A 9,531-nucleotide genomic window follows, 5' to 3' on the forward strand; every position below is an offset into this window, starting at 1 on the left:
CCTCCACAGGTGCATTTCTTTTAGTAATGTCCAGTTTGTATGGAAGCTATATGCTAAGAAATTACTGAGTAAAGCAATCGGAATTAATTAAAAATAAATTGTTATTTAAACAAAAAAAAAAAAAAATAATAAATAAAATACAGGGTGGCATTGAAAATTAAAAAAAAATTTAGTTCTCAAAAAAGAATAGTATAAGTTAGAAAACACAAAAAAAGTAAGTAAACTTAAATTGACAAAAAAAAATATATAAAAAAAAATTTTCCGATGCATTTTGTAAACGAAATCACTAAAAAACGAAGAATTTTCGCCTTACAGACAGTGAATTACACTTAAAAGTAAATAAAGCAGCGAAATCACTTATTTGTGTGCCACATTTGGCAAGCATGAAGTAATGCAAACAAAGAATATAAAAAAAATATATATATGTATATCGCACAGTTTTCACGCTTATCACGCTGTAACATTATTTGCTTGGTATACTTTACAACGCTTTCACTTTTCTTGCGCAGCCTTGGAACGGAATATGCGAAATTTTCCAATTAAAAATGAGCAAAAGTGAATTTCAAAATATTTTATATAATTTTATTTATAAAAAATATATTTTGTAATAATTTATAAATAAATAATATACAAATTTGTAATAATTTATAAATAAAAAATATATTTTTAAAACCTAAATATATTTTTATTTATAATATTATTGATTTTGATTATATATTATATATTTAATACGCGGTATTATTTAATTAAACATGAGCAAAGTTGATGAATTTTCATTAACTTTTTTTATTTAATTTTTTTTCATTAAATTTTTTTTTAATTTTATTTTGTTTTTTTTTATTAGATTTATTTATTTTTTTTAAATTATTTAATTTAAAATTTTTTTAATTTTTTTTACATTATTTATTCTAAAAAATTTATTTTATCAACGCTTTTTATTTTACTTCTTTCAATTTCTTTTTCAATTTTCCACTAATTTCTTTTTCACTTTTCCTTATTGCGCCCACAATCACTGGCGTGACTATGATGAGCTCACTAGAATAAACAGCAAATTTACTTGCATTATTTTTAACCGTTTAGCAGCGCATTATATTTGCCTTCACGTTTGACACAAATTTGTGTGGATTTAGAATAAAATTATTTTTGATTCACTTTCAGCAGATTCTCTAATAACACTTAACGCCTCGTTGATCCTTATCACTTAAAGCACACATGCACATAGAAATACATTGAAATCGCTTTACTTTTGCACTTTTGCTTTAATTATGTATTAGTTATTAATGTAGTACAACAACAATAGCAATGTCATCACCATGGACACTTGGGATTTTCATTGCTTCACACTTTACGTATTGTTTTCGCGTTGTTCACACGATCTTAGCCACCATCTCTCTGCTATCAGCGCGAGCAGCACTTCTTGACTGAAATTTCAACTTTCGCAGCTTTGCTACGGCACAGACCTGCGGCGAGTTGCGCGGCGTATTATAGCGGTTTGCCGTCGCCGCTCTAATTGTTATGCCAATTGATTTAAGCGACTTGGCATTGTAGGTGTGCGCGCGCTTGTGCCTGTGCCTGTGTGTGTGTTTGTCGGTGATTTCTGAATTTTGTGTTGGTATTGTTGCTGCACACAAACACATCTGTGTAAATATGTATGTACGTTAGTTTCCATGCTGTGAGGTGTGGTTGTTGCGCCCTATTGTTCTTCCTATTGTTGTTGGCACGTTGCGAAAACATTTTTTCAAAATAATTTCACGTTGCAATTTACAATGAATTACTCTCAGCGCTACTCTTTACTCGCGGCAAGTGTTTTCACCAAAATTTCTATAGATTTTCTGCTTATATTTCGATTGTTTTTGTTTTTTTTTTTTTGTTATTTATTTGTATGTTCTTTGATAGGGTTTGATTGACATTGTCAAGACTTGTTATCATCGCATCTACATGTGTTTGTTGGCAAGCAGTGTATTTGTATTGCTTGAAAAAACTTGCTTTAAAGTGTCAACACAAGCACAAAGGTCTACGCATTAGAGCGGGTCGATTTTTTACTCTGATATATTTTGGCAGTAGAATTCTTTTGCTTTCAACAAGACGGCGCCACTTCCCACACATCGCATCAATCTATGGATTTATTGAGAGAACACTTCGATGATGAGATAATTTCACGTTTTGGGCCCATTAATTGGCCACCAAGATCATGTGATATCACACCGTTAGACTTTTTTCTGTTGGATTATGTAAAGTCTAAAGTCTATGTGGACAATCTCGCTTCGATTCAAGACTTGGAGCAGAACATCACAAATGTTCGAACGAGTCATCGAAAATTGGACTCAGCGGATAGACCTTCTGAGATGTAACCGCGGCCAACATTAGAAAGAAATAATCTTCAAAAAATAATTGCCAAAGAAAGTGGAGAAGCAAATCGGTAAGCTTCAGAAAGCAGCTAACATAATGCAGATTGAATGAGAAGTGCTGATTCAAGCTTGAAGAGCGAAGACAGAAAGACATGCCTTATCTTCTCATTATCATCGCTTACTCAACTCACTTATAAGATTTTCCTCAACCGATAACTCATTCTTCACCTATTTCTTTCATATTGTTTATGTGAAGTTTAATAGATTTAAGTAGCCACTGCTAATATCAGAATCATGCTTTGCAAAATTTAGGCTCTGCAGTGTCTCAGAGACCTTCAGTTAGATATATGCATTTACTACTTCCCACCTTTCATATTTTTTTCATATTTTCAAATTTTTTCATATTTTAGTATTTTTTCATATTTTTATTTTCTATTTCATGAGTCTAGGTAGCAACTAGTAATATCAGCAGCACATTCACATCAACTAAATCAACAACGATTACTTGGCGTTGCTCGAAATTTCGTTTGCACGAGTATGATCTCTAAGTGAGTGTGAAGTATGTCTACCATATATACTAGACTCATTAGACAGTATTTATTAATAATGACTGTAATAAAAATGTTTGCAGCGATTTTAAAATTCTACACAATTAAAAGTGAACCGATTAAGTGGACGCTGGAAGCAAAGCGTCGGCGTATTTGTTTAATTTAATGCTCGCGCTCTTCCTGTTTTATTGCTGTGTCGCTAGTTTTGAGCGCTGAGTAAGAGTAATGAATTGAAATAAGTAGTAATATTAATACAAATTAAAAATGGAAGAATATATTTTTTTTGACTAAACAGGAGTTGTAGGCGGTGTGATATAATTTGACCTCTAGCAGAAGAAAGTTGAAGGTTTGTTCGAGCTCAGATCTGTTCTATGTAGGATAAAGACCGAAGTACTCTTCGGATAGGCTTTAAAAAAAACACACACTAATTTTTAAGAAATTTCAAGTTTTTTTATTTAGTGTGTAGTACATCGATACAATTAAGTTCTGGTTATAACATCATTCAAATGACCTCCCGACTTCTTTTGCATTAACGAACTTGATGCATTCAATTTTCGAGTACTTATTCTACTAAGTCAAGTCGTATATCATGAATACCATCTTTAATATTGACTTCTAAAGCTTAAAGAGGGTCTGGTTTATTGCTACCGACCAATGACTTCAAATAACCCCACAATAAGTAGTCTAATGGTGTTAAATCACAACTTATTGCAGGTCATTCAATGTCACAATTTCCCGAAATAATCGAATCTCCGAACTTTTCTCGCTATATTTCGGTTGTTGCACGTGCTGTGTGGCCCGTCTGGTTGAAACTAGATGTTGTCCAGATCAACTTCTTCCAATTACGGTCATAAAAGGTTGGTTATCATCGATCTGTATCGCTCTCCATTGACAGTAACGGTGTCAGCAACTTCATTTCGAAAGAAGTACGGACCGATAATTTCACCAAATCAAAACCCCACAAAAAAACTGTCAATTTAGGTGTATGTAATGGTTGTTCATGAAAAATTTGTGAATATACTTTGCAACAGAATCTACAGTTTTGTTTATTTACCGCAGCACTCAGATGAATATTAGCTTCATCAGAAAAGATGAATTTCTTAAAAAAATCGTTATCGTTTTCAAGTTGTTCCAAGACATAATTAGCAAATTCACGACATTTACGGTGGTCCTATGGCTTCAGTTCTTGAGTGAGAATATTTTTAAACGGATGCAAGCTCAAATGCTTTCTCAAAATCCGTCAGCTTGTGGTTTGAGGCGGTTACAATTTCTGAGCACGTCTTAGAATCGACAAAGTGCGGTCTTCAGCAACACTTGCCCGAACGGCAGCAATATTTGCATGACTTCGAACGGTTCTTTGTCTTATTGGCACTTGAACATTATATAAAAAAATGTACGCTCGAAATTTTCAACAATTCGACGATAATGACATATTAAAAATGGTCGAAATTACACATAGAAATCATATTGGGAAACCCGCTATATTAAGAAAAATCGAAAAAATCGGCAAAATTTTTTTCGCAGAGTTGCCATATTGTAAAAATGTTTTGTTTTTTGTGTCGTGACCTACATATACATATGTATCATATAGATTTAATTACTATAATATTTTGTGTTTACCGCTAAATTGAATAACTGTTATTTTTTAATACAAAAAATTTAGATTTGAAATTATTTCCTATTAGGGACATCCTAAATCTCATTTATACGATTCATTACATTGAACTTTTGTCAATTATTTTACAGCTAAACGCTGTATGGGTTCTGACTGAAAATGTAGTATACCTTTAGGCTGCTAGCAGGCTGAGTATCTAGTTACTAGCGCACTAATGCGCAGTTTAGCGAATTAATTTCCAAGGCTTAAAATTGAAGAGACACAAATAGCATAATTTATATTTATTTTTAATTTTTTCAATTAAATAATAATTTTGATTTTTGTAAATATATATTTTTTTTGATAAATATTGTTGCTACGCCAATTAAGAAGAAGAAAAAATATTGTTTCAACTAAATTTATAAAAAATATAAGAGCTTCTGCTAATTGAGCACCCTTTCAAAAAATTGTTAAAAACTTATTCAATAATTATGTCAATATTTTTCTTGTTCGTTTTATTATCGGTATCTTTAGTAGCATATATCAGTCACTAGAAATACATGCATACATACATACACTTACTACAAAGTGGCTCTAATGCCGCTGCTCAGCAAAGGATTTATTTCGTTGTTCGAAAGCAGCACTTTGACGTCAGTCGTGTCGTGTGACTCTCGTCTTGCACTTACTACAAATACATGTGTTTCTAATTGATATTTACTATATAAATTAGTTGTTGTATTATCAGCAATAAGTTGGCGATAAAGAAAAGCTTTCATGGTCAACGCTTATCTAAGCATTTACAGGCCTTTGTTGCTATAGAAAATTTAGACGCTACAATGACTCAGAGCGACAACTTCAGTTGATATATATATTATGTCTATATGTATATATACATATATAAATATGCATGTACTGTATATATACATACGTATATAGTTGTAAGCCACCGCGAAGCCTTCAAGGCAGACAAACAGCTGTCGCTGAACTGTTGCAGCCGCTTTTGGAGACCTCCAATGGACGCGTAGTTTTCTTAATTGCCGTAGGTTATGGTGAGAATGCTTAGGAAATGTTTTCACACACTCATTTCTACATACATATGTATAATATGTATGCGTGTGCGAGTGCCAGCAGCTCATTGCACTGTGCTTTTGGCATATTTTATTGCTGAATTTTGTTGTTGTTACTGTTCGTACTCTCGTTCTGTGGGGCTGAAATGTCTTAACTACAAAGTCGTTTTCGTTTTTATTGTGGGTGGCTGCCAGTGTTTATTAGTTATCGCGTTAATGTCGTTTTCGTGACAAAGGCGCAATAAAATTGACGAATCTGCAAGTGTGTGTGTGTTTGTGTGTTCTGCAGCGGTGAAACAAAGCAGGTGAGTACACTTGGCAATAAAAATAAAAGAGATACTTGCGTGTAAGCGCAAATATAATTGTTTAATAATATTGTGCCACGCTTGTAATCTTACATAAACATTTGTAGATATGTGTGTTTGTGTTTTTGTTTGTGCAGTTATGTGCATTTGCAAGGTAGTTATCATATCGTGGCTAGCATGGAAATGTACTATGATATGGGACCTTCATAAATCGATATGTATGTACATATGTATGTTAATAAAATTGAAATTCTGCTTGGCTATTAAAATTGTGAATTTTAATCAGCTATGGAAATTTAAAACTTAGGCAGATATATGTGGGATAAAGTTTAAATAATATTATAAAATTTTAAATATGTACAATTATTTTTGACTGTTATAAATATAAATTAAATTCATTCAATTTAAAACAAAATTTTAATTAAAAACTAAAGAAAAAATTAAATTTAATTTTTTAATTTTTATTAGAAATTTTAGTTTTGAATATACATTTTTTTAGAAAAAAAAAATTTTAATATTAAATACTTTAATTTTTTTTTTAATTTTTAATATTAAATAATTTAATTTTTTTTTTAATTTTTAATTTTATAAAAAAATTTAATCATATTTTTTTAACATAAAACGAAAAAATATTATTGTTTCTTTCACTTTTATAAAACGTTTAAAAATTAAACATATTTTTTTAACTTTTGAAAAAAATTAAAAAAAACGAAATTTACTTTAAATTATTAAATTAAATTTAAAATACTTTCAAAAAATTGTGATTTGTAAATTTATTCTCAGCTAAAATTATTTTTAAAAATTGTTTTAATTTTTTTTTAAATTAAATATATAATTTTTTAACATTATAATAATTGCTTATATAGTTTGACTGATGTAAAAAAACTATTATATTCACTTTTATAAAAAATTTTTGATTAATTTTTTTTTTGAAAAATTATTTTTTTTACTTTTATAAATAGTAAATAATTTAAATTAACTAATTTTAATTTTATTTTTTTATACATTAACAATTGATTTTGTATGTGTTCTTAACTGCTTCAAGCTTTTATAAAAAAAATTTTAAAATATTCATATTTTTTGTTACTTTTATAAAAAGTTTCCAAAACAATTTTTGTTAAATTTTAGAAAATATTAAAAAAAAACAAAATTTTTCACTTTTACAAAAAGTTTTAAATTCCAAATTTATTTCTCAGCTATAATTACATATTTTTGAAATTAAAAAAAAAAAATTTTTTTTTAATTTTGAAAATATTATTTTCTTAGCTTTATGAAATTATGTTTATATGTTTTTTAGCTGCAAATAATTTGTTTAACGTTTCATTTTATTTTAAGAATTATTATTTTTTAACTTTTATAAAAATCTTTTTATATATACAAGGTGTGTTCCAAAATAAACGACTGTGTATTTTATAAAAAAAATTTAATCATATTTTTTTAACATAAAACAAAAAAAATATTTTTGTTTCTTTAACTTTTATAAAACGTATAAATTGATTTTGCAAAAAAAATAAAACCATTTGTTCTGTTTTTTTAAGTCCTGTTTACTTTGGAAAGCACCTTGTAATTATTTTCGTTTATGAAATTCTTTGTGTTAACTAAAATTGTTTTTTTAAATGGCTTTGTTTTTAATTTTCATATAAAATTTTAATATTATTTTGTTTACATTTATAAATAATTTGTTTCATGAAAATTTTTAAATATTTTTTTTTTAATTCTTATAAAAGTATTTCTCAAAGATAATTTTTTTTTCATTTGTAAAATTCTTTGTATTAACTGTTATAAAAAATATAGCTTTTGGGAACTTATATGAAAATATGTATTTTTTAATTAATTTTTTTTTAACTTTTTATAAAAAAATTTTTGTTTAAAATTTTGTGTTTTTAAATTACTTATACATTTGTTTTTTAGTTTTAACTTTTATAAATGGTTTTAACATGTTACACCGAATTTGGATTCTTAAATTATTTCATTCTACTTTTATAAATAATTTGTTAAACTTTTATGAAAATTTTTTAAAAATTTAATTTTGTAAAAAATAAATGTATTAAACATTTTTTATTTGAATAAATTTTTTGTGTTTACTTTTATAAAAAAAATTTTTAACTTTTATTTTTACTTTTATAAAAAATATTTTTTTTTTTAATTATTAAACATATATTTTAACTTTTATAAAAAATGTTTAAATTATTTTGCTTCCAGCTTTTATAAATATTTTTAACATTTTATACAGAATTTTTTACCGTTAAGTTTTTTCAAAATTTAATTATTTTTGAAAAAACTCCAAGTTTTTAATTCTCAATTTTTTTCAGTGTAAAATTTAAGCTTAAGCCTTCAAATTGGTGCGTCGTGGCAAAGTATTATATGCCGACTATCATTCTGGTATTTGTAGACACACACTAGTTTATTATGGTGACATATTAAAGCACCCTGTAAATGTGAGCACATACATATGTATAATATTCAGAATTTGCATAAAGTCCACGTTTGTCAAGCACGTTTTTCATTGCTGTGATATTTCGAAAATATGCAAATATTAAATTTAAAATTACACACGAGTGTTTAGGCATACAAATAAAGTATTTGCATATTTGACCGGCAATACAAATACTGGCAAAAATTTCGAAGAAAATCATTTTTTTGTTTTGAATACAACAATATTTCAAATCCAAATAGTCCGATACTAGCACTGGCTAGTGTTGACTTGGCTAAAACGCAAAAGAAAAATTCTTCGATTTGCTCAAAATTCTAATTAAAAGAAATCTTCTCGCATTTGAGATATTCATTTCAATAAAATATGACTATATTTTGTAAAATATTTGTCAGCTGGCAACCCTCTCCGGTTGCATATGTTTTTAAATACACGGCATAGTAGTAAACTTAAGAATTTGAAAACACCTATTATATTGTTTTTCGTTATAAAGCTGTCACATCACTTTTTTAATAGGTGGCAACACTATGTTTTTTTTTTTTAAATACCTAGAGCTGTTTTTATTTTGACCAAAACGGACATTTTTTTTAAAGCGTTGGCACTTCATACGAGAGCAAACTACTTTTATAAAAAAAAATTAATTGGCAACTCTAGACAAAAACAAAAATGTGTACTGATTTTCAAAATTTTGTTGTCGTTGCCAGTTTTTTATGTTCGCAGTATGCCACTTTATCACATTTTGTTTATTTATTTGTGTCAATGGAAAACTACTTTGTTGTAAATTTTTCAGTTGTTGCTCTTTTCCCCCAAACTTACGCGCTTGAACGCTCTTGGATATCTCGAGAAAATTCGACGCAGCATTTTTACTTCGATCTACTTCAATATTGTTATTAGCACTTGTTTTTTTTTTTGTTAATAATACTTGTGGAAAACTGTTATAATTGTCTTTTTGGAAAATTTTAGTCTAGATTCACACGCAAGACTTTCACGCGCCGAGAACCGCTACACAACCTATCGCCATACAAGCTTAAACAAGAAAGTGTCAAGCTCATGAATTTGCCGGCAACCGATTCAAGCCTTCAACAATCTCCTCAGCCCTCAGTCCTCAGCCGTTTGCGACGAGAATAATTCTGCCAGTCATGGAATGGAGAGGGGTGTGGTGCAGCGTGTTTGTGTTGGGTGTTGCACGGAATGTGTCGTGGAATCAAATGTCATAATAATGCGCTAACAAATTAATC

Source organism: Bactrocera neohumeralis, chromosome 4, assembly GCF_024586455.1.
Source record: "Bactrocera neohumeralis isolate Rockhampton chromosome 4, APGP_CSIRO_Bneo_wtdbg2-racon-allhic-juicebox.fasta_v2, whole genome shotgun sequence".
Lineage (NCBI taxonomy): Eukaryota > Metazoa > Arthropoda > Insecta > Diptera > Tephritidae > Bactrocera > Bactrocera neohumeralis.